The following is a 12,231-nucleotide window of genomic DNA, read 5'->3' as shown; positions in this document are numbered from 1 at the left end:
TGATGGACAGCCAGCCTCTGGGATGAGACCAGACACAAAGTAGATGCTCAGTGCAGACTTGTGAAGCCAATAAATAAGCCAGTTATGAAGAATATAGATGAGCATCCAGCAGCTTGGATACATCACTTTTAGTCCCAATGCCCCATTTGTTTCTCCATCTTAATTTCTCCACTAAGATCTTCCCCACCTTTGCATAGTCAACAAACGCCATTAAGGACCATACATATTCCTTGACTTTCTCAATAAAAGTGCACTTGTCCCTCCTGTCATTCCTCAATTCCACAGTGACATTTTGTATTGCTAAGTGTTCAGAAACCTCTTACTGTTGCCAACTTGTTGCGATGCCCCCATCTAGTTATGTGACTCTCCCATAGGGCCACAGGCCATAGTTTAAGAAACTATGCTTTAAAATGATTGTTCTCATATGAGCAGCTTTTGCGGTCGGGTAAATAACAACACGTTGGATTCACCTGCCATGCCATGTGAGTTGTGTATGTACATATGTTATATATGTGATATTGGGTCAGAGAGTCAACAGAGACCCAAATCACGAAGAGCCTTGAGGATACTGTGTGGCGATGGCATAAGGCCTTCAGGGAGAGTGAAGTGAGCCTTCATCATGTTCCTTCTTGATGATCACTTTAATAAAGCCAGTTGAACTACATGTGAAGCAAGGGTGGATGAGAAATTGCTATCCAGGAAATTGATGGGCTACATACCTATCCTTGCCTTCCTGGGCTTTTCTGAGACTCAAACTGGGTTCGTTAGTGAACTTTGTTTTAAAATAGGATTTATCTTCAAAGCCCAGCAAGAGACTTGGGGCTGCTGGCCCATTCTCATCCCTTTAATCCTTAGGCCCTCCCTTGGGCAGGATCAGGGTGCACTGCCCTGCAGATGAAAATAGGATGACGTCACCACATCTGGCCAGGCTGTTAGAGGCTCTACCTTGTTCATCGCCCCTGCTTCTCTCCCCTACTCAGAACATCACTTTTCTCTTCAGAACCCAATGTCATTTACCATTCACTCTCACGAGGAACAGATCACACACACACATTTATTTTCCACACTATAAAGTACAATTCCTTCAAAGAAAATAAAGAGCGTTTGCGGGGAGGTTCTCAAGATGTCACAAAACCAGCTGAGTGTCGGTCATCCCACACTGAAAATCCCACTGGGTTTTCATCTTCCTCAGTAATCATACCAGTGAGCAGTCTCTCCCATGTTTTCCTGCAGAAATCCAAACCTTCAGATCTGCCCACCTGCGCTGAGCGTGTGGAACTTGAGCTCATAGCGTCAGTGAGCGCCATGATCACCACCCATCAAGGTCTTGATGTCTGTTCTGCCCACATTAATATAGGCACTGCAGCTTCCAGGCTCTCCACCATAAATGATCTATATGGTTATTTGACATTATCAGAACTGGATGCTATGAAGAGGCACCTATACTGAAGGACAGAGTCAAGAACTTCTGAACTCACATCCTCTTAGCTTTGCAACCTTGGCTCCTGTCAATTAGCCTGGTCCTGTCTACATCCCTAACTTTTGTAGACTACAGGCCACATAGCAGAGCTAGGTCTTCTACTCCAGGATATACACACAACAAGCACTCAAGCCATTATTCGATTTTATCCATCTCCATAAAAATGAGCATGAATTTTCCAAAGGACAGGCAAACCCATCATGTTGCTAATTCCCTAGCTTGTTACCTGGCTGTAGACACTACCTGGAGAAAAAGCACTTCAGAGCACAGTTTCTTAAACTGTGAGCTGTGACCCTCTAGTGGGGTCCTGTAAATGGTATGGGGCATCCCCAAACATTGTCAACAGGAAGAGGCTTCTGAACGCTTAACAATACAAAATGTGCAATGAATCCGAGGTGTCTTTGGCAGCACCCATCCTGCTGCTTCGTGCGACTTCGCTGCAGCCTTGGTTCTGCGCACAAGTCTAATGCATATTGCACTGTGCCTCCCATCATACCATGCAGCAAGAACAAACACTGGCTGGAACACCTCGGCTCAGACTAGAAACTGTTATATATTAGGAATTGCTGTGTTCGCTGTACATAAGAAGTTATCTGTTAAAATGCATGATAGTTTAGTAAGATAAGGGAAAGACCCATAGTGTCCCGACTATCACTTCTTACCATATAGGCATCAGATTTCAGTAAATCTTAGCACTGAATTACTTTTGAAGATTCGATTTTAAAAGTTGTTATCAGCAATCTTGTCTACTTCCCATATCCAGGAGGATAACTATATGTTTTTCTTTGGGTTCACCTTCTTATTTAGCTTCTTTAGGATCACAAATTATAGACTCAATGTCGTTTATTTATGGCTAGAAACAAATTATGAGTGAGTGCATCCCATGTTCATGTTTTTGGGTCTGGGACACCTCACTCAGGATAGTGTTTTCTATTTCCATCCATTTGCATGCAAAATTCAAGAAGTCATTGTTTTTTATTGCTGAGTAGTACTCTAATGTATATATATTCCACACTTTCTTCATCCATTCTTCCATTGAAGGACATCTAGGTTGTTTCGAGGTTCTGGCTATTAAAAATAATGCTTCTATGAACATAGTTGAACAAATGCTTTTGTAATATGATAGGGCATCTGTTGGGTATATTTCCAAGAGTGGTATTGCTGGGTCTAGGGGTAGGTTGATCCCTAATTTCCTGAGAAACCGCCACACTGATTTCCAAAGTGGTTGGACAAGTTTGCATTCCCACCAGCAATGGATGAGGGTACCCGTTCCTCCACAACCTCTCCAGCAAAGGCTATCATTGGGATCTTGGGGGTGGGGTGGGATAGGGGTAAGGGGAGAAGGGGAGAGAAATGTGAGAAGGGGAGGATGGGGGGAACTTGGGGAATTGGGATGGTTGGGATAAAGGAAGGATGGATATAGGAGCAGGGAAGCATATATCTTAATTAAGGGATCCAGCTTAGAGTAGGCAAGAGACCTGAACCTAGAGGGGCTCCCAGGTACCCAGGGGGATGTCCCCAGTTAGTGCCTTGGGCAGCTGAGGATAAGGAACGTGAAATGGCCCTATCCTATAACCACACTGAAGAATATCTTGTGTATCACCATAGAACCTTCATCGGGCGATGGATGGAGATAGAGACACAAACCCCTATTGGAGCACCGGAATAAGCTCCCAAGGTCCCAATGAGGAGCAGAGGAGGGAGAACATGAGCAAGGAAGTCAGGACCGTGAGGGGTGCACCCACCCACTGAGACAGAGAGACAGATCTATTGGGAGCTCACCAAGGCCAGCTGGACTGGAACTGAAAAAGCATGGGATAAAATTGGACTCTCTGAACAATGAGGACTGATGAGAAGCCAAAGACAATGGCACTGGGGTTTGATCCTACTTCATGTTCTGGCTTTGTGGGAGCCTAGCCAGTTCGGATGTTCACCTTCCTAGACCTAGATGGAGGGGGGAGGACCTTGGACTTTCCACCTGACTGCTCTTCGGTCTGGAGAGGGAGAGGGAAAGGAGTGGGGGGGAGTGGAGTGGGAGGAAGGGGAGGGAAATGGGAGGATGGGAGGAGGCGGAATTTTTTTCCAAGAAAAATAAATAAATAAATAAAAAATACACACTTAAAAAAAAACCAAACCAAAAAATTTAATAAAATAAAAAATAAATCAATTAAAATGCCTTTCTAGACTGTCAAAAAAAAAGTTGTTATCGGAGGAGTCAGGGGAATTGGCTCAGCTAGCAAGTGCCTGTATACAGGCATGAAGACCTGAGGTTTGAATTGCCATCACCCATGTACAAACAGTCATGGCTTTATCTGGTACTTGTTATCTCAGGGAGAAGTAGGGAGGCAGAGACAGGCAGATCTTTGATGCCTTTTGATGCCTACTGATGAGAAAACCTACCTAAATCAATAAGCTTCAGGTTTAACAAGAGACCCTGGCTGAAAATAAAGGTAGAGAGAATTCAGAGGAAAGACATTCAATGTTGACTTCTGGCCTCCACTTCTGCATGCCTACCAGCACATACTCACTGTATGCACACAACTGCACTAAAAAGATATACATTAAAACATACATGCATGTATACACATGCAAACAAAATTGATATACGAGTTGCTGACCTGAGTTTCCAAAGAAGTTCTTCAGTGGATTTTGTCTGAGGATTAGAACAAAACTGCTAACAATTTCTTTTTCTGTTTTTCATTTTTGGCTTTTCGAGACAGGGTTTCTCTGTGTAAGAGCCCTAGCTGTCCTGGAACTAGCTCTTGTAGACTAAGCTGGTCTCAAACTAACAGAGATCTGTCTACCTCTCCCTCCTGAGTGCTGGGATTAAAGGTGTGTGCCATCACCGCCAGGGAAATTTCTAAAGTGGCCTTAAACATAAATCTGTCACTTTGTACCATGTATTTATGTGAAGGAGCCTTCTCAGCATTAATGATTAAAAACTGAAACATCAATTAACTCTGAACAACACTGAATATTTTCTATGTTCTCCAGAATCAAATATCTCCCAAGATTATTTTTATATGAAAATAAATCTATGAAAATTCACCTAATCAGTATGAAAATATTTTATCTTTAATAAGTGACAGTTATATGGGTACACAAAAATTTATTTAGAATAAATATCTTAATGGTGTATTATTAATAAATATTTTATTTGCACCCTCACTTCACATCCTTACAAATCTGAAGATTTGTGAAATTTCTTGGAAAATAGTTAACGAAACAAAGAGTTTAAGAAGCCCTGCCTTGGCACATTCCATCAGTGTCAATCTCTTTTTATTTTTGTATTTTGTGTATGTTTGTTAATTAACAAAGAGAAAAACAAATAAAGAATTTTAATTTTCTGGACATAAGTCTTAAATAATACAAAGACCCCCCCCCTCCCCAACTGCAGAAAAAACAGGGACACTGGTAATGAGAAATAAAAAAAGGAAAGGGCAAGGAAAAACATTCATCCAGGTCTATCTGGGTTTTCGTGTTAGGAGTTTAATTGGTTGACTGGATGGTTGATTGGTTGGTTCTGCTTTAAGAAGGATAGTGGAGAAAAAAAATGAGAAGAGAGAATAAAAACGTAGGGTATGAGGGGAAGCACCAGAGTGACAAAGTGAGAAAGAACATCTTGAGGAGAAGAAAGGGGTACCCAGGGGAAGAAATGGAAGAAGGAAAGGAGGGAGAGAAATAGAATCAGAAAGATTGGGAGGAGACAGGTGTGCTATGTCGTGCAGAGGCAAAGGAAGAAGGCACGGAGCTTTGTGTACAGAGGAACACAAGCTTTGTTGTTCATGTAATTGTGACTCGAGGAAGATGGAAACGGATTTACTAATCCATTCTGCTGTGACGTCACGCAACGATGATGTGAGACTAGTTTGTGCGGTGCTGCTGATGTTACCACTGCTCCTGTGGAATGTGAAGGAAACCCTTCACATCACAGAGGCGCAGCACACGAGGTAAGGTTTCTTGGGGTACTTATTGACTAAGAACAAGTGTCTGCAGGAAAGACACAAAGGCACACACTACACAAAGCCCCGGCTTTGACATTTTGGCATGAATATTGTTGATGTGACAGTCTCTAGAATCTTCTACAAGTAAACTCTGCTCATATCTGTAAGGATTTTCTAGATTAGGGTACTTGAGATGGGAGCACCATCTTCAATGTAGGTGGCACTATTCCATAGTCTGGGATCTTTACTGTGGGGGAGAAAGATGACTGGACACCAGTATTTATGTCTTTCTGATTCCTGACTGAGACTTTACAAGATTAGCAACTTCATGCCCTACAGCCAGAAACTACCTGCCACCTTTTAACTGTGAATCAAAGTAGACCCTTCCGATCTTCAATTTCTTTTATCACAAAGGTGAGTGAAGTCACTACAACAGTCAGTGATGCTATCTCTCAAATTATTTTGCTTATGTTTCTACTCTTCTTCAAAAATATCTGTATGCCAGTATATGATATCCACGCAACAGTCTTTGATTTCGTGTGTGTGTGTGTGTGTGTGTGTGTGTGTGTGTGTGTGTGTATTTTGAGATGTGAACTTTCTGTGTAATATACCTGGCTGTTCTGAAACTCCCTTTGTAGGCCAGACTGGCCTCAAACTCACAGAGATCCATCTGCCTCTGTCTCCCAAGTGCTGGAATTAAAGGCTTCAAACCACCACTGCCCAGATCTCTTGATTATATTTTAAGATTAAGTTTTTAGTCCAATGTACTCTGTTTACCTAGAGAGGGGGGAAAGTACATTTATGACTATGATTATGCTAATTTCTTCTTTGTGGTAAAACTTTAATCTGATATCTTTTCTGTAAAGGATAAAAGTAAGTTCTGTACATCAGCCTTTGTCACTACAACAGAACACCTGAGAAAATCAGCTTAAAGGTGAAACGACTTCTTTTGGCCCACAGTTCCAAAAGTTTTCCATGATAGTCTCGTTGCCCTGCCCAAGGTGACACAGAGATTATGGTGGGGAACATGGAGTAGCACAAAATAGAACAGAGTGCAGGGGAGGGATTAGTGGGGACGAGACACAGACTCCAAGTATGCCTCTAAGAAAATGCAACCTTGAAACCCATCTCCACCACTGTTTTTAGCATTTCCCAGAAGCTCCCAGCAGCCCAAGCAAATCTCAGCAGAAGCTGTCTCCATGGGTGGTAGAGGCAGAAGTCAGAGTGATATAGATGGACACTAAGGCAGGGGACAGTACAAACTTCATGCAGATTAGCATCACCACCTGTTTGGGTGACACAGAGCGGAAAATCAACCCGTCACATTGTAGAGTTCCAGGATGAATTACAAATATACGAGTGTGTTTGTTTATCCACACAACTATCTCTGTTCTGTCTTTGAAATCTCTCTTCTCTTTTAGTGGCAGAACATACTTGTAGAGATTTCTAGGAATTTTGAGGACTGTGACTGGGTCTAACTCAGCCCTAAATTCCTAGTAGGTAATTCAACACCTAGCTCTTAACAATGGTCACTGAGTAAATGGATGTATTAATGATCAATGATCTAACAAAAATCGGGTTCGTGCCTTTAAGAACGTCATAGGACTCCTGTGGTGCTGCTCTAGAGACTAAAGGGAACGCAGAGCAATTGGTCATATTGCAAAACACATAAAACACAAAAGTGAAACCCAGAGAAATAGTGAGGTGAAAGGTGAATATAGTAACAAAACACAGCCTCAAAGCATCCACACCAGCGCACCTCCCGAGTTTGTGAGCAGTCAACTGGTAAGAACGCACACACCCCAGTCTTCCACAGAACCCATCTCCTCTGTGAGGGACATCGTGTTTTAATATTTCTCTGTGCCTAAAAGTACAAAGGAGGTCCTTGTCCTGATAGGGAGTCCATTCCAGGTAACGCTAATTTATAGGGTCGTCTCACACAAGACCTGTGTGGGTTTGCTTGGGGACGAAAAGGCACACGATCACTCCAATGCTGGATGTGCCTGGTAAAGAAAAATGGACTTAAAAAAAAAAAAAAAACCATTCATGTGATCGACTCACCACTCCCGACCACCACGCGTGTGCCTCAGCTGTTTGGCTGGCATGCACTTCAGAGCCCTTTGGATACAGTTATTAATTGTTCTCTTTATCATATGAGTGAGGCAGTTTTAACAAGCGTCCCAAGGCTAAGATGATACAGTCGTTTTTAAGATGAATGCTGATGTTTGTCTGAAAATGTGAATAAAGTAAGTGTCTTGGAAATTTTGATGGGGGCGGGGGGAAGGAAGTCTGTCTTTACCTCCAGATGATCTGTCCTTTGAAACTCTGACTAGCAGAGGCGAGTTTTGCAGACTAACACAATTGCTTCACACTACAATATGTGGTGCTTAATTTTTTGTTTGGCTTGTCTAAGATTAGCTGGAACAGGAGAGTGGAGCTTGCCCATACACGACTCAAAGGCACATTGGGGCAAACTATCTGAGCAAAATGAAATAAAGCAGGGATGGTTAAGCTTGGCTAAATCTATGTTCCCATTATTTGCAGCCAGTTTCAAATCTGATGAAGTTTTCAATTTCTTCTTGCCTACTGGAAGGATAACCTCCTAGGGTTTGTGGGCTTTTTTCCCCCCAGTGTAAGTGTCAAGTATGTTTTTTGCTTGAAAACGGGATATACTATACAATTTAGCTATTCACTTATGCAAATGACGGTAAACAGAATTCTAAAGGCAGATAATAAACAGCAAATGAGGTTATTTTGTTTCACGCTTTATGTTGTCAGAGTTCTGAGCATGGTTTAGTGTTTTCTATTCATGCTTTATATTACCAAATTACTCCCTGATGGTGTCTCAGATGTGCTTTTGTCTGCAAATGAGAAGAAATAAAATACCAGGACATTAACGTTAAATTACAATCGTTAATGGCGTAAATACGAAAATAATTACTGTATCATCCCATCAATTGCTATGTGTTCATTACTGAAGTTCTTGCAAAGCCTTCGTTTTCTTGTTACAATTATTTTTCCCCTTTATTTTTGTCTGGCTATTTTATAACCCTGACAGTACTTTAACAACGTTCAGCAGTTACACAAGCCATTTAATCCTGCTCAAAAGCTTCATTTAAACTTCATTTAGCTGCATTTTATTTGCATCTCTGACTTTTACTTCTTCCTGGCAGTCAAAAGGTTTTCTTGGGTAGGTGCAGGAAAGATGTGTCAGAGGGATCGCCTAAAACCACTCATAAACTTCAGAGAGGATTTCAAACTTGCTCTAACACCACTCTGTAAAACACCTTTGGAAAACAATCAAATTTATTGTACCGTAGCCTCTAAATTCTTGGCTTCGTCTTTATTTTCTTTTTCTTTCTCCTTCTCTGATGTTCTTTAAAAGTCAGTTTATAATCACTCTGCTTATCAAGCAAGATGCTTCAAATCGGGGCTTTCTTCTCCCCTGGACTCCCATCTACCTGCTCTCTTGCTAACCTTCTCTGGCTATCCGGTAGGAAAAGAACCTGCTCCTATGTATACTCAGGCAGCAAGCCCTCCTAGGGTCTTCAAAATGTGCCCCTTTGTCTGCTCTCAGACCTTCCCTTTGCCTCTCCGCTATCAGAGCAGGAGTGGACTAGCTGGGAACTCACAAACTGTCAAAAGAGCGAAGGAGGCAGAGAGAAGGCATCCTGTGGTCCAGTCCCAAAGCATCCCTAGTCTAAACGCTGTGTGTGCCCACACTCTCACACAAGACACACACATCAAACACACACACACACACACACACACACACACAGAGAGAGACGTGTGTCTGTTGTCACTATCACCTGTTCGCTTTCAAAGCCAGTTTGAGTGCTGGATAAAACTTATCCCTCACCCCCATTTCAACCCCTTTTCCAGCTCTGGGAACTAGGGTACAATTAGGCACTCCTTGTATTGTTGTTCCAAAATATCCAGACCCAGGACAGGAGACACATATAGTCCAGCCACCTTTCTCCATTTCCACCTCCTCTATAGCCACCTCGCACACATGCTGTGACCAAGCACCCCATCCCAGTTAAATATCCAGGTTCAGAGATACATCCTCCAGGGCTGGGTCCTGATGCCGCTCTCTCTGCTCATCCTCTAGCATCTTACATTCTCTCCAACTCATGCCAGCTGCAGCCTCTGGGCCCAGTCAATGCCCCAAACTTTTTCTCGACCCCTCTCAGGCCCCAAATCAGTACAACCTAGAGGTATGACGCCTAGACTTGAGCGCAGACCCTTAAGGAGCTATCACCACTGTTTGGGTGGACACTAGGTCTCATGGTGTTTGCCCAGTAAGCGCTGGACAGCGCCGAATCCCTCCGGGATCAGACCTAGTAGGAAATGACCCAGCGAGCTAGCAGGTGGAACTCGCCAGCTTCTCTCAGGTTCACACCCTTGGAGACCGCGGGAGAACAAAGCTGGAGTCCGGGGAGCTAGTGAGGCTGGAGGCGCTAAGACAATGGCAATAAAGGGAACTTGGAAGAGGAGCGCTGCGCAAAGTTGCCTCTGACTCGGGACAGCCTAGCCTGGCAGAGGCGTCGGCAGCGACCCCACTCCCCCAGCCCCGGACCCAGGACCACGCACCCCGAACCCCCGCTGGGCAGCTGGTGCCTCGATGCCACACAGATACCCAGGCACTCGAACGCAGCTTTAGTGGCCCGGGACGCTCTGGGTTGGCACCGCAGCCACCGGGCAGGAGGCCCGCGAGCGCGCTCCTGGCTTTACCTTTCGCGGGCTGCTGGGAGTCCACGGCGCGCCGCCCGCTGGCTGTGCCCTCAGCCCCTGCCGCCACCGCCACCAGCCACCAGCGGGAGCCCGGGCCGCTGTGCCCCGCCCCCGGGCGCCAGGCCACGCCCCCGGGCGCTAGGACCCGCCTCCCCACGCCGGCACTTTTCCTTCAGATCCAAGCTGGCCCAGTGGGGTTTCTGCTTGATTTGTGGCGGGCTGCTGCAGCCACAACTACTGTGGTCCTAGCTGCCCCATTACTGTGCTGCCTGAAGTCGCCACTGCTGTTGACGCCACAGGCTAGGACATCCCAAATTGCCAAGACGGTTCCTCCTCCCCAACAAAGGAGAGAGTTGGAATTGAGATCTGCACCTTGGCTGCCAATTGCGGACCATGAGCCCGGTAGAAAAGAAATTGTTGGGCCCCACCTCTCAGCTACTGAATCCTAATCTCTGCGAACCCGAGCCTGCTGGGGATATATATTTCATCACGCTGGGGAAGAGGATTTCCCAAGCCCATTGAAGTTGGAAACCGGCCGGCTAAGAAAAGGAAGTAGAAGAGAAAGCCAACCCTCTGCCCTGGCTCCTGCCTGAACCCAGGAGGCACCCAGCACACAGCTTGGCTTGGCACTGCCTACAATGCTCAGGAGCACATTGAGTGTGCCCTGGATGTCGTTCATCTTTCTTTATTGACTACAAAGTCTTTAGACGTAAACAGAGAGAGGAACACATTTAGTTTTGATCTGACAGCTCTAATGAGCTCAAGGAAGAATTATGTAAACATTATTAAGTGTAATAAACACATGTCGGCACCAGGCAATCATCTCTGGGAAAGGGCTGGCAAAAGTCGGCATGAGCCAGTTTGCTTCTTAATGTCTTTTTAACTTTACATTGCCTGTGTAATAACAGGCCTTTGGCTGTGCTGTTGTCCAGACGGAAAATCATTACCCCAGTAATGGATCAGCCCCTTCAAAAGGAGAGCCACCTGGATGTGGGGCACTCTCATTCATAAATGCTGAGACTCCAAGACACGGGGGGCCCTCTCTTTCACTATTCAGCTGTTGTTCTGGTTTTACATATAAAACTAAACGAAAGTTAGCCATTGCTTGCCTTACCATTTATGTTCTCTATCAGCGTCCTCTGTCTCCCTCCCTTCTCCCCCCCACCACACAGCTTCAGCTGATAATAAACTGATGGTCATTTCAGTGGGAACCAGTGGGGCACTTGACTCCACCACTGACTCTGGGCATGAATTTGGCTGTGAAGTATAAGTTCCGGCCAATTTGGAAGCCTGAAGTTTGACTCCTCTGGACATTTTCTCATGGTTTCTAGAGCAAGAGCATCTTCAAGAGACTTCTTCTGAAGCCCTTCACTTCCTTCTTCATTGAAAAGGCCAACCAAGGGCACACTCCCTCGGCAAAAGCGACATGCGCTATTGGTAGGGGAAGCAAGGAGGCCTTTGATGGCCAGCTGCTTCCCATGCATCATGTGGAACATAGGCATATCTATGTCTGCATCTTTATGGTACACATGGCACAATCAATGGCCAACAGTACCCTTTCTGATAAGGGCAGCGAGTACAGCTCAGGCTGGGGGCCTCCTTTAGACACATTATCATTTATGAAACATGGCATGCTGTTGGTCAGGAGCCCTTTTATGAGCAGCATGGTAAGTAGTTCATAACACCCATTTGACTTACATTGGTAGAAGGTGCTTCTATCACCCAAACAAGGCTGGAGATTTGGAATGTAAGGAGCACCCCCAAGAAGAGAAGCCTACGGCCAGAGAATAGAAAAAACAACATGATGTATCTGAGAAAAGAACAAGAAAAGGAGAGGAGAGGAGCAACTATCCCTTCGTTGGCACTTACACACATTCCTTTGGACACAATAGTTTACAGATTCGCCGCTAAGCTTGTCAGCTTCTGAATTCTAACTCAGAAAATGTAATCTCCCCCCTTTTCTGTCTGTCTATTTCCCTTCTCCAAACACTGACCCAAATCCCAAGCTTCATTATGGAGACAAGAGACGGAGGACATGACAAAAAGAAACCATGGTTTTCAAGATGATCAGTC

General features: G+C 44.6%; 1 protein-coding gene across 1 annotated transcript in view; it reads right to left on the bottom strand.

Moving 5' to 3' along the window:
* Rarb (retinoic acid receptor beta) overlaps positions 1-10,229 on the bottom strand; it is a 648,568-nt gene extending 638,339 nt beyond the window's left edge. Inside the window, exon 1 of the mRNA XM_041662944.1 lies at positions 10,159-10,229. The gene's annotated coding sequence lies outside the window, so the exon portion shown is untranslated. The remainder of the gene's footprint in view (positions 1-10,158) is intronic.
* Between the last annotated feature and the right edge of the window lie 2,002 nt (positions 10,230-12,231).

This window comes from Microtus oregoni, unplaced genomic scaffold (assembly GCF_018167655.1).
Source record: "Microtus oregoni isolate MIOR12 unplaced genomic scaffold, Mior012 000013F_ref0000133, whole genome shotgun sequence".
Taxonomy (NCBI): domain Eukaryota; kingdom Metazoa; phylum Chordata; class Mammalia; order Rodentia; family Cricetidae; genus Microtus; species Microtus oregoni.
This window is presented reverse-complemented; position numbering and strand designations above follow the sequence as displayed.